The sequence below is a fragment of the Equus przewalskii genome, chromosome 7, assembly GCF_037783145.1.
Source record: "Equus przewalskii isolate Varuska chromosome 7, EquPr2, whole genome shotgun sequence".
Taxonomy (NCBI): domain Eukaryota; kingdom Metazoa; phylum Chordata; class Mammalia; order Perissodactyla; family Equidae; genus Equus; species Equus przewalskii.
In genome coordinates, this window is record NC_091837.1 from 79,146,100 (window position 1) to 79,160,836 (window position 14,737).

Sequence of the window (14,737 nt, forward strand, 5' to 3'; positions counted from 1 at the left end):
CAGGTTGAATGGATCCACTCTTGCCAAAATGTGAGATAATTTGAGCATCAAAATACGTAATAATGGTGACGGATTTTATCATAAATATTTAGCAATCTATAAAATTATATTGATATAAATAAAGGAATGAGTGAGTAAGAAAAGCTCTTTTTTACAATAGAATACTAAATAATAAATGTAGAAAGAATGAGGTAATTATAAAAATCACCTTTTTTTTTTTTGAGGAAGAATAGCCCTGAGCTAACATCAGCTGCCAATCCTCCTCTTTTTGCTGAGGAAGACTGGCCCTGAGCTAACATCTGTGCCCATCTTTCTCTATTTTATATGTGGGACGCTTTCCACAGCATGACTTGATAATCGATGTGTAGGTCCGCATCCAAGATCCAAACTAGTGAACCCTGGGCCACCAAAGTAGAGCATGTGAACTTAACTTCTACACCACCAGCCGGCCTCTAAAAATCACCATTTGATAGCCATCATAATAATAAAATTTTCAGGCAAGATTCTTTGATGAATTAGTAGGTAAAATTAGGATACAGCATGAGATATTTACATAGTACCAAAGTATCTCAACATACTTTCTAATTACATACGGTAAAAGAGAAATTTTACAGTGAAGAAACTGGCAGACACCACCTTATTTAACTGCTCAAAGTTAACATCAAGAATAATGGAACACAGGGGCTGGCCCGGGGGCGCAGTGGTTAAGTTGGCACGTTCTGCTTCAGCAGCCCGGGGTTCTCCAGTTCAGATCCCGGGTGCGGACATGGCACTGCTTGGCAAGCCATGCTGTGGTAGGCATCCCACATATCAATTAGAGAAAGATGGGCACAGATGTTAGCTCAGGGCCAGTCTTCCTCAGCAAAAAGAGGAGGATTGGCAGCAGATGTTAGCTCAGGGCTAATCTTCCTCAAAAAAAAAATAATGGAACACAATGAAATCCTTCATCCCCAAAGGCTCATAAGAATAAGAAAACAGAATCACTCTGGAATATTCATGCCAAAAGTGCAAAGGCTGAATCTAATCATGAGGACACATCAGACAAACCCAAATTGAGGGTCATCTACAGAATAATTGATCTGTACCTTTCGAAACAGTAAGCTCCTAGAGGCCAAGAAAGGACTGAGGGACTGTTATAGAAATGAGTAAATAAGTAAATATATTGAAGGTGGTGAAAGTCAAGTTTCTCAAGTTGAGAAGGTCTTTATAAACATGAAAAAGGGAAAGCTAGAATACACCTTGAGTTTTTTATTGGAATTGGTAGTGTCAATGTAAAGTCATGGTTTTAAATAGAAGGATAGATGGATAGCTAGAAAAATAAATGATAAATTAATAGATACATACATACATGCATTGATAGATATTGAAGGAGTTGAAAGAGACATGACAACTAAGCGCAATGCATGATTCTGAATTGGATCATTTTGCAAACATAGACATAAGTGGACAATTGGCAAAACTTGGATGGGGTATCTGGATGAAGAAAATATGAATTTTCTGAAAAATTATGATTATTTCAAAATGAAAAGTTTAAAAAATTTTAAGGAAATTTTATACAGGACAAAACAATCTTAGTACTTTGAATATTATAATTTGGAATAGGCCAATATATCCAACTTAGTATGTTTTAAATTACAGTTTTCTATTTTACTATGCAATTATATGTTCTAATTATATAACGAATTCCTGTAAGCATACTTATATAACTAAATGATCTAATTACAGAGAGTAATTGCATAATTATTGTAATGACATAATTATAGTAACTACTCAATTGCAAAACATTCAATGCACAAGTAAAACAACCAAATTAATTGCTTTATTAAAATATCTCCAAAAAAGCCATTTTGAATTTTAAATAAAAATTTCACTTACACTTTAACTACAGCATATTTTTAAACTATAATCTATACATATAAATTTTAAATGTATTTAGTTTTTCATCTTTATTCACCATTTAAAAAATATAGACCTATTCAAGCAAAATATTATACATTATTATTATTAAATGTTTAAAGTGAGTTGATTTCCTAAACTGTCTAATCCATTATTTTCTAACGTTTATTTCTAAGTATTAGAATGGAAGTATGGAAAATGTTGTTACTGAGAATAAATAATTTTTTTGATTTTTTTCTTGTTGGTTCTTAGCAAAGTATTTTCCATGTAATCAAAGATTGACAAATATTTTTTTACTAATCTTAAGGAAAATAGGAAATCCATAATATGTTTGCAAAGGTAGATCTAAACTCTCACATGAGATAATTCATTATCTAAATCACCAAGATGAGTGTTCTCAGAAGACCACCCCGGGCCATGATATGCTGGTACTAATTTTTGATTTGAGTTAACACCTGAATGTATGTGTGAACATCCAATAATTTGGGTCTTATTTTACATACACTGGTACATCATCTTGATTGGTTTGGCAATGCCTTCCTTTGCATAACACTTCCTGAAAAGTGTTTTGCAGAGTTAGCGTTATGCCCGAAGTCTATCCGCAAGAATCCCAGCTTCCCTTTTTGATTATTTTGTTTTACAAGTTTCTGTCTTTCTCCCAACCTCGTTATAGACACTGTTTTTTCCTCTAGTAATTCTTTATTTTATTTTTAGGAAAATAATACTTCTGTTTGTCCTTTCACCTTGATGTGAAATTAGGGCATTTGGTCAGGGTTATTTACATTATAAATTCTTTTCTTTTCGAGTCCTAAAAGCCTTTGATTACTAGTAAGAACTAGGTGGAACAATCAGCAGTTTTTATCTGTGAGAGAAGTGATTTGATAGAAAAAAGAGAACAACTCTAGTATTCTTGATATCACAGCACAGAAGTAACTGCCCTCTCTCGATGTTTGCGTTTTGACGCTGAAAAAATCATGGCACCCACACTTGTCTCTATGATCTTGAGAGCCTTTTAGTTTCCATGAAATGAGAGAGTAGTGGCTCTAGTATCAGTTTCTGAAAGAATATTCTTTTCCACAGAAATCTGTGAAATTGTGGTTATTTTAATTTTCTCCTAAATGATGTCATAATTAAAATTATAATTCAAGTGAAATTATTCACCTGAGAAGTTGAATATTTTGAGGTGAAATTCATATAACAATATAAAGTTAACCATTTTAGAGTGAACAATTCAGTAACACCTCAATTTCCATAATATTTTCATCACACCAAAAGAAAACCCAGGACACATGATGGCTCCTGAGAAATAGTTCCCGTCCACGTGGTCTCTATTGTCCTACCAGCATTTATTCCTCAAGTTTACCGTTGGAATAATTTAGGAACAGTTTCCTTGGGACTCAGAAAGTGAGTCTTTGCCCTACCTTACTAAATTCCACAGGCTGTAGACCCATGAACTCTACCCTATCTTGACTATCTTGGACTTCCACCCTCAACCTCAGCCATGAGGCTCACATTTCCCTGCCCTTTGATAATCCTGCTGACTCTAAGTTCACTCTCCACACAGCTAAGGACCTCTACCGGGTTTTCCAGAATTATATACATATTACATGATCTTCAGCTCTTCCATTGGCTAGTATATGCAGAGGATGTTAAAAACAAACAAACAAACAACAGCGGTATTAGGGTGAGAATGAAGTCCTTGTCTTATTCCTGATTTCAGTGGGAATATATCTGGCCTTCTCATTAGGCATGACACTGGCTTTCAGTTTACATTGTTTGTCACGTTAAGAAACTACCCACTTATTTCTAACGTGCCTAAGAGAGTAAACAGCTAGGAAACAGAAGGGGTAGAAATGGGAGATGACCCAGACTTCATTAGAATATAATTTTCCTATATTGTGAGGTGGTGGTAAAACCTCATGTCCTTGTGAGAATAGGTCCTCTTTCTTCACTGTTTCTGTCTGATCCTGCTGCTCTATTTTAAGAGGTCAACATGCATGAATCCACTAAGAATCTCCCAATCCACCTTCATCTGTGCTGTAATCCATAGAAATTCCTCTAGGGTTCTAAAGAAACCATTGTATGATGTCGTTGGATCCTTGTTCTGTTGAGTTTTACATCATGTGTAACTCAGTTATCTAAAAATTCAAATTGATCTAAGAAGCTAGATAATTTTTCCTAAATTGCGACCTTTGGGTAACCTGTCTGAATTTCAAATGCAGATTCAGATTATTGATTTAAAATGAAGATCCTTGGCCTCACTTCAGACCCTACTAAATCACAACATCCACGTTCAACTAAAAGGAATCCTCCTTCACAAACAAAAATGGAAATACATAGCGTGTGTCTCTTATGTACAAGGCAGGTTGAAAGCATTTATTTACATGGGATGATCTGATAATATAAATGTTGCCTAATGAAGCCTATCTATGTGCATTTGCCAAAGTGACTCAGTAAAAGAAAGAAATGGTTTTGAAGATTTCAGAATCCTCTTTCCCTTACAAAGGCAATCACTTTCTGCATCATGATCTTCAGATAAAAAAAAAAAAAAAATTACCATACAAGGTGAAAAATGATACAATAGAGATATAAAGAGTGTGCTCTTAACCCTACCAAAAATACTAAAAAACTGTAGAGCTGGAATCAGGTAGCACTATTTGAGTTTCTGGTATGCCATATATATTGTTGAATGAATACATAGTCTATTGTATTAATACTGTTGTACCAGTTTTCATAATATAAGCCCCAGAGAAAATATTCTAGTTGACATTTTTCTTCCATGCCACAGAATTATTTAGTATTTAGAAAAAGAATAGGTAAAACCTGCCAACTTGCATCTTGAGAATAAATTTTAAAACAAAATAAGCAATCATGTCAATGAGGCTTTTAATAACTGCTCATGATACAACGGAGCGTTTTAAATTATCATGAAGTAAGCACTTCATTTACATTTAACCAGGCATGGATTGTATACTAATTAAACCATCACAGTGAAGGATACATTATTGTGTGTGAAAAATACACAGACAGTACTTAATTGGAATTCTTATACAGGCTTTAAAAAGGGGAATAAAGATTGCATTTCAATTTTAAATTATTTTGTCAAGATGTGTGGTATAGTCGATTTAGGAGACAAGACTTTAGATCAGGGCTTGACAAACCACCACCAAATCCAGTCCACTACCTCTTCTTGTAAATAAAGTTTTATTGGAACACATCCACATCCACTCCTTTACTCATTGTCTGTGGCTGCTTTTACACTGTGAGAGCAGAGTTGAGTAGTTGCAACAGAAACTATAGGACCTGCAAAACCTAAAGTAATTACTATCTGGTCCTTTATAGAAGAAGTTGGCTGACTCCTGTTTCAGATGGATTCAGACCCCATTCTGTTATAGCTTGTGTGTTGTTGCATAGTTTATTAAGCTTCTGTTGGTCTCATTATTCTAGTGAACAAAATGGGAATTAAATGACCTAATGTTTATCAAGTTTCTGGTGCATAAAACTACTCTTAAGGTGGTATTTTGCTTAGACATTCTCCCTGGCTTTCTTCTTGTTTTTCTACTTTTTGGCGCTATTCAGATTTTGTCTATTAAATTACTAAATGTTATGTAGCTATGCCATTTATTCCATGAATACACATTGATTTTTTTAAAAAATTACTTATAACAAGTGCTTATTTAGAGCCTGAGCATATGCCTATGAACAAGAAAAATGTGGTCCCTGTGTTAATGGAACTTATAGCCTGATGGAAGACAAAGACAATTTAAATAACCAACTACGTCACAGCCTGTAATTGCAGTGACTGAGAACAGACAGATGCAAAGGAGCTCCTAACAGGTGTGGCACTGCATTAGTTTGCCAGGGCAGCCATAACAAAGTACTACAGGCTGGGTGGCTTGAGCAATAGAAATTTATTTTCTCTCAGTTCTGGAGGCTAGAAGGCTGAGATCTAGGTGTCAGCAGGGTTGGTTCCTTCTGAGGGCTGTGAGGGAAGGACCTGTTCCAGGCCTTTCTTCCTGGTTTACAGATGGCCGTCTTCTCTCTGTGTCTTCACATTGTCTCTCCTCTGTGTGTCTCTGTGTCCAAATTTTCTCTCCTTATAAGGGTACCAGTCATGTTGGATAAGGTCCCACCTTAATGACTTTATTTGAATGTAAGTAAAAAAGACCCTATATGCTGAGCTACAAAGACCCTCTCTTCAAATATGGTCATATTCGGAGGCACAAGGGGTTAGAACGCCCACATATGAATTTTTGACTGGTAGTCTTTCTAGGTTTCCTATATCCTTACTGATTTTATGGCTATTTGTTCTATCAATTTCTGAGAGGTGTGTATCGAAATATTCAGTTATTACTATGGATTAGTCTATTTCTCTTTTCAGTTCTATCATTTTTTGCCTCACAGTGTTTTGCAAATAGGACTCAAAGCCAAGTATTAATATCCCAGAGTTCTTTAATGAATGTGACCTACCTACACTTAGGAAGTGTTCTGAAATCGAATCTCAGTGAAAGCAACTACTCAGATATCACGCAATTCCATGAGAGGTACTGATATATTTCTAAGAGGCTCGGTGAAGCTCCAAATCCTGTTTTCCAGTTGGCATCCAGTTTAAGTCTAAAGAAAAATGAAGCTTCAGTTACTATGGACGTACATTTGGCAGTGAGTCTCATACGTGCAGTCTCTGTGTTGTCCTTTTCCTCCCTCTGAGTTTTGATCATTTCTACTCCTGATCTGCACATCAAGACAATGATATTTTAAAGCGAGCATTTTTCTGTTTCATTTCTTTTCTAGCTAACTCAGTTATACTACTTTTAATAACAAATAATTACATCATCTATCCCTTAAAGAAGCCAGCTAAGTTTAAAACCTTGTCATTTGACTCAGTGAAAGATACAAGTCCCAGTGTCACATGAATGAAAGTTTACCCTCTGTTATGCTTTGAAAGCTTCAGTCGTAACTTAATGGACTTTATAAAAATAGGACAAATGTTGTAAAATATCAAATTACCAAATTTCTTTGGATTATATTTACTTTCTGTTTCCTAAGACCATTTAGTTCCTTAAATATTTATTGCAACTCCCTTTTATCCTAAGGTGAGCCTTTGTCAATTTTTTTAATATTAAAACAAATTAAGCATTGGGGAATTTTTTTTAAGTGCTATATAGTGAGGTACTCAATCAATCTATCTGTATCTTTGTTTAGGGACGTGACGATATAGTGTTATTCGTGTTCATTTAAACATTCCTACTCACATAAACATTAACGCCCATGACATAAAGTATTTTGGCTTTTATCACGTCACAGCTTGTTTTATGTAATCTCAAACCATAAAAATGTATGAAATTATAGCTTTCTACTTTCAATTTGATGCAAAAATGATTTTACAAATGTTTTGTGAATTTCCTTATTCCATTAAATACTTATAAGTATATAAGAGTATATTTTAATAGAATGCCAAATGGCTAAAAAAAATGTAGCTATCATGTTGTATGATTCTCTTGTATTTAAAGCCATTAAAACATAAGCCATTTTAACAGTAGCATCAGTACACTGAAATCTATACATCTACAGTATGCCATGTTTTTTAGAAAAAATCATATCATTTTTCAATGAGAATGTTAAAGATTGCAATCTATGAACGTAAACGATTTGCCCTACTCCACTCTGTTGCAAAGGCAGAAATATGACAAATGGAAATAGGTACCATAATCCACCGAAAAGACTGAGATTTCCATATTTTAATCCAGCGGAGCTAGTGATTAATAATGGTGAGTAGGGATGGAGAAAAATAGACATATGAGAAAATTTTCATGTGAAACTGGGAATTGCTTTTCTCATGGAGCCAAATGCCAAGGTGTTTGTGTTTTTAAACTTATCTGGCTTTTTAAACGATAGATCCTGTAATTATTTCTCTTAAAATGTCATATAATTTAGTCAATAATGAAAGAAACAAAACAAATTTAACAATAACTACAGCTTTTTACTTACTTTAAAATATTTGGATATAAAGTATTTTGTTATGCCTTCTAGTGACATTTACTTAATATCTTTATGTCATATTTGAAAAAAATGCATAAATAGAAAAGGAGCTTAGTGAAATGGTAACCATATCTTTAACCTGATGGCCATGCCTATTGGCATATCTCCTTGTGACCAATCTTCATTAACATCAAGAAAATCTCAGAGCCAGACAGTGCGTTCTACACATGACTAACTTGTGCTTAGTTACCTTTTCTTTATAGCCAGCCAGCTATATGGTTGGTCATCAAATTTAACCTCACTTTAAGTAAAAATATCCAAGATTATTCTAGAAAATCATGTGTTTCCTTCCTCTTAGTATGCATGAAGAACAAAATAATCAATCCTGTCTTATTTAAAATTCTTAATGCCATTTGCCAGAAGCCAGAAAGTGGAACTCAAGAGGGCCTCTGGGCAGCGTATGAGAATAGCAGGAAAGGACTAATATTGAGCAGCTCTTGTGCTCAGAAGCATGTATTATTTACATGATATGACAACACCCTTGTGCAGCACTATCAGCCTTTTTTATTTCTAAATAGAGAAGGAAACCAAAGTTTGAAGAAGTGAAATAAATGATCTGGTATCAGACAGATAGAAACTTGCAAAACTGAGACTTGAGTACCACTCTAATCACAGCATTGTTTCATTGAAGTAAAGCAACAGTACTTTGTGAAGAAAATACCAAAGACCATCACTGATCATGAAGGCACAATTTAATGACGTCAGAGTTTGTTGAACATAGATTACTCTTCCCAAACACTCCATTTTCCATCCACTCCTAATACCAGCTAGAGATCATCGTCCCCCTCCCTTGAGCTTTCATTTGGAGCTGCTTATTGATTCATCTTTTGTGCTGTAGAGTTGAAATTCTTCCTGCCTAAGACCTAGTAGCATGCGTTAATGGTGAAAAAATGGAAATCAGTGAAAATATTTCATTAGAATCTATGTTTTTAGTTTTTCAATATTTAAATGCTTAATCTGTATTCTTGGATATCAATCTCTAGATTGTTTTGAGTTAAAATGTCCTTTTTAAAAATTGATCTACGTTTCAAATGGAAATCATCTACACATTAGAAATATATGTTTCAGATAAGAGAGATTAAGACATTTCATAATTATTAATTTAGCTTAATCTACTTATCTTTTAAAAATATAATGCCAGGGATATCACAGTGAAGTTGATACCCACTCACATAATGCTGGAGACAGGGCATATTGGAACAAGACTTTTGTGAACAATTTGGTAAAACCAAACAATAATTCAAGCGTACTTGTATCCAGTGGTACATAATCTGACATGTGAAAATAAATACAAAGCAAATAAGAATCTACACACATTGTGTTCGTGTCTGAGTCTGTTCAATCTGTTATAACAGAATACCAGACACTGAGTGACTTAAACACAGACATGTATTTCTCACAGTTCTGGAGGCTGGAAGTCCAAGATCAAGGTGCCAGTGGATTCAATGTCTAGTCAGAGCTCTCTTCCTGGTTTCAGATGTTCTTACTGTACCCTCACATGACAGAGAGCGAGCTCTGCTTTCTTACTCTTCTTAATCAGGGCACTAATTCTCTCATGGAGGTCCCATCCTCATGACTTCAACTAAATCTAATTACCTTCCAAATCACCCTGCCCTCAAGTCCTGTCATATTGAGGATTAGGGCTTTAACCTATGACTTTTGAGGAGGCACAAATATTCAGTCCATAACAGTTGGCTGTTGCCACACTACCGAAAATAATCAGTCTTCTACTACCAAAGATTTATGGCAAAGTACATCATACATACAAATTTGAGGAAATGCCATGCAGCCAATAAATGCAGTAATTAAAAAGATTTTGGAATATTATCAGTAAATAATAACGTGGAAAAATGAAATTTTATGAACTCTGACTAAGACTTTATATAAAGTATGTATGAATATGGACAGGAATTTAAAAAGTGGAAAAATAAACTTTAATCTCTTGAAGGAGATAAAATTGTGGGTAATATTTTTCTTCTCAAAAATTCATGTATTATTTTTAAACCATTACTTCGTAAGCTTTAATGTGCAGATGAATCAGCTGGGGATCTAGTTAAAATGTAAATTCCGACTCTGTAGGTGTGGGTAGGGGATGAAAGTCTGTGTCTTACAAGCTCCCAAGTGATGTCTGTGCTCCTGATCTGAGGGCACTTCCTGTAGCAAGGATTTCTATTAGTCAGTTAGGTAGAAATTGCGAGAAAAAAAGGGAAGCATTAATTTCTCACCCCACAAAGACTCCATCCAGTTTTCCACTGGCAGAAAAACTGCTCTTCTGCCCACAGTCTTGGGGGAAATAGTTGGGAAGTGATGACTCCCAACGATGACTAGAAGGTATGTTCTGTCAAGAACTTTGCCCATCTTGTTCTGTGCTGTTTCCCCGAGGCCTAGAAAAGTTGTTAGCGGTGATAGGTGCTCAGCAGTCACTGTCCAAACATTGAACAAAGAAAAGATGTTTATTTTCTTTGAATCTTAAGCTTCTTTCTGGTACCACAATAACTCTTCTCATTCCTGTCTGTCACAATCTTTCCCCCATTTCTTTCGGCTGGGACCACTTAATGGACTCCATTTTTTTTTCTTTTTTAGTTAAAGACAATACTCATGCTAGTCTTAGTCCTTCTTTCCTGATTTTTGCTTTCAATGTAAACTTTGCAAATAGAACTAGCACTGAAACTGGCTTTTGCCTAATTGATACACAATGTTTTTGAAAGGGGAAGGGGGACCTCTCAGACCTTTGCGCTATAATATTAGCTGATGGCAGGGACCTCACCATTCTTGTTTGCTGCTGTACTCCCAGCACATAAAATATTTCTTTTCCCTAGTTAGCATTCAATAAATATTTTTGGAATGAATGAGTGAATGACTTAATAGCCATATTGATTTTATCTTTAATTTTTCAGTATTTTGTTCATGATGAGTTTTTGCATTAATTTTGCATTAACTTTCCAGGCTATTACACTAAATGTGATTTATCTTGGTTGCTGAGGGAGTTTTTGTTTGGTTGGTTGTTTCTTTTGGTGTTTCCTTAAATGCTGCCCCAGAGGCAAGGGCCTCGCTTGCCTGCCCCTAGTTCGGGGTCTGCATGTGACAAAAGGCGGCATCTGCAATCAAAATGTTGAATTCTTTAAGAAGGTTTTTGCAGTGATAACACAAAATGAAAATATTTTACAGAATAAATATTTAGTTTCATAAGGTGTTTAATAAGAATAGAGATTTTGATTCGTCAGTTTGAACATGAGACATACCTTATTGTGATAGAAAGAATGAGAAAAAAATAGAGATGAGAACAAGAATTAAATAATGCTTTCTCGCTTGTGAAGGTCAAATGATGCCACCTCATTTGACTAGAAAAGCATGACGTGTTCAGAGGAACCTCTGCCCAGGCAGTCAGGGCCTCCTCCGCATGGAAAGGGGGTATATCGCTCAGTTCCTGCACTGTGCATGTGAGCTTTCCAGAGTTCATTAATAATCAGTTTGTGTGGTGGTAAAACAAAACAAAGAATGATTATTTCCATTATTGCTTCCGCGAAGAAATCTTGGGAGGGGTTGCTTAACTGCCCTTGATGAATCTGAAGGCGCAAACTAACACGCAGATCTGAGACTTTCTGCCTCCTTCCGGCTTCTTAGCCATCCTCGCTTTTTCTCCAGTTTTTCTCATTCTTCTTATGTTCTCTCTTATCCATGAAACGGTTGTCACAGGAACACACAAGATGAAAAATTAACAAGAATCTCAAACCATTCAGTAACACTAATAGCTCGTTTTATCCCAATAGCTACTTCCTATACTTTCTGGGCTGATTTTCTCCCTAAATATCCACTAAGGTAGACAGCTTATGTTATTTATAGGTTAGGGGATGAGCAGAAGGATGCCTGGATTACAAATCCCAAATCCTGATCCCAAACTCTGCTTTGGTTAGTAAAGCTTTGTGATATTTAGGACTCAAATAATAACTTTAGTAATTGCACAAATTTTCCTGACTCTACTAATCTTAGACAAAAACTCATTAGGCAATTAGATTCCATATTTAATCTCATAAACATACGTCAAAGGGGTAACCAGGTGTGCATGCTCTTCTAGAGCCGGCATGGAAGCTCTCATGGAACATATTTTCATAATGTAAAATCAAGAAAATCGTTCCTAGACTGTCAGCTATACATTATTCAGTATCAATTAACATATTCCACATTATGCTTTCTAATGCCTTTTAGCATACATTCATACTTTATAAAGAACATTACCTATGATTGCACAACAAGCCTTTAAAGTCGGCTTATATTACACAGTCCATATGCTGAAAGTAAATGATAATATTAATTCAAATCAGGCTGGGGGTAGATATAAAGTCATATTTGGATGTCATAACATAGGTCCCGTATGCAGCTTCCTTTATACACATTCATACTGGCTCAAACACCTGAAGAGAAGGTCTCAATAATTTAGAGGACTCCTTTAGAGAGACACACACACATATACACACACAGAAGTGCTTTGGTGCCTGTAATCCCCTCTATGTATATAATCGATTCTTGCTATCCATGGTAGTTATGTTTATAAAGTCACTGCAAAAAATGAATTAGTGAATACGGAACCTTTGCTCCTAGGGAGAACACCTGTGTGCCTCTGGTTCCAGTGTCTTCATCAAGCAATCAATACATAACCTTGTTTTATGTGGGTGCTGTTTAAAGATTCCTTATTTAATATGCATTGTTGACTCATTAGCATTAAACTCATGGCCAACAGCACTATAACTCACACCTGAATGAAGCTTATCTAACACAGGCAATTTTTTCACAACGCACATCATGGCCTTCTTGAGCTTAGGAAAACTAGATAGCACTTCAGCACTATGCTTGGGCGCCATTTTAAACAGCGAAATTGCCAACAAAAAGCACAAAAATGAGAAAAACTTAGCACTTAATAGATCATGAACAGGGCACTTGTTTACAGTATTGGAGATGAAACGTGAAAGCAGAAGCTGGGAGCACACAAGTGAGGAGACAAATTTTTTGCCACTTTCCACATGTTTATAAGTGACTGCAAAGCACCGTGAGTATTGATTTTGGGGTTACACATAACTTTCTGCAAGTAAGCACATTTGCAAATACAGAATCTACCAGTAGTGAGGATCAACTGCATACGTTTATAGACATGTCCTGTTTTTTATTGTCTGTTGATATTGATATATTCTACCTGGAGACCACCACTGATAGTCCTTAAAGGACAACTACTCCCATGAGGTCTAGCAGAAAGGTGATAAATCTTCAAAACTAGGGGAGGAAAATCATCCCAGCAAGAGAAACAGCCTTATTAGCTCATCCAAAGCTGTTTGTAAAGATATAAGTTGTCTAAAACAAGCCAAAAGGAAGCTTAAAAGTGATCTAATTATTTTTTAAAAATAGGAAAGGAGAAACCCAAGATCACATGGTCAGTTACCAGCAGAGTAAGGACTAGAATGCAGCACTGCCTTCTCCCAGGACATTGTTTTTCTTTTTATGAGGAAGATTAGCCCTGAGCTAACTGCTGCCAATCCTGCTCTTTTTGCTGAGGAAGACTGGCCCTGAGCTAACATCCGTGCCCATCTTCCTCTACTTTATATGTGGGACGCCTACCACAGCATGGTGTGCCAAGCTGTGCCATGTCTGCACCTGGGATCCGAATCGGCGAACCCCAGGCTGCTGAAGTGGAACGTGAGCATTTAACCACTGCACCACTGGGCCGGCCCCTCCCAGGACATTTTTTTGCAAAACTACCTGAGCTTCCAAAACTATGTTCTTTGGAGCCACTGGAATTTTCATGCCAACAGCTGGTTATTCAGTGACATAGACACTTTCCTCCTCCCCACAGGGCTAGTCATGTTGTTCCTAACCATTTTGGAGCTAAATGTGATGTTTTTCTCGGTCCTAAAATCATGAATAGATATATGAGTCATTTAAAAATCTGTGCTAGTAATAACAGTGAGATCTAAATACTCTATTTATTTGGCTGGTTTAATTCTTTAGTAAATACCTACTTAGTAAATAATCTATTTAGTAAATAACTTACTAATAGAAGTGGTCAAGAGTGAGTTTCTTTTTGATTTTTTTAAGCTCTATAACTAGCGAACCATTTGCAAATGCAGAGATTATATTTTGTGTATTCACCATGTTGATGAATTAAATATGATTAACTTTTACACAGAGGAATAATGTGAGCATATCAGAGCAAACGAACACAAGCTTTCCTGCCTTTACCTTTCTTGGCACTCTGGAAGCCAAACTATTAGTGACTTGCATCAGAGCTACTTGGGGAAACATGATTTTTGGTAAGTCTGTAAATAACCAAGATTAGGTGACCACATGTAGCAGGAACAATAATAAATTATGAATCACATCAATTTGGACAAACAGCTCTCTTCAGGCTTTTCTTGGCCCTCATTTCAATAAAAAATTAAGCCATTTCTCTTTCCTACCTTCCTTCCTATAATGAAAATAATTCAATGCTTCATTAACTCTTACTAAAATTGGAGGCACAGATTTCACCAGTCCAAAAGAAGAGGGAAGATTGTGTCCCTCCGCAACTCATCACTTCTGCTCTCCAAGCTGCATCCTTCAGCGTTCAAAGGAAGCAACAGCAGGAAAGCTGACCTGCCCTGGAGATGTTCCCGCATCTCACAAGGTCCTGATGTCAGCAGCCCAGATGAAAACAATATGGAATCATTTCTTCTAACTTCCCTGCTTGCCTGAGGACAAAATATTTGTGTCTCTTAAAATAGTCCAAATTGGACACCAGTTGGAAACTTTGCATTTTCACATTCCCAGACTACTG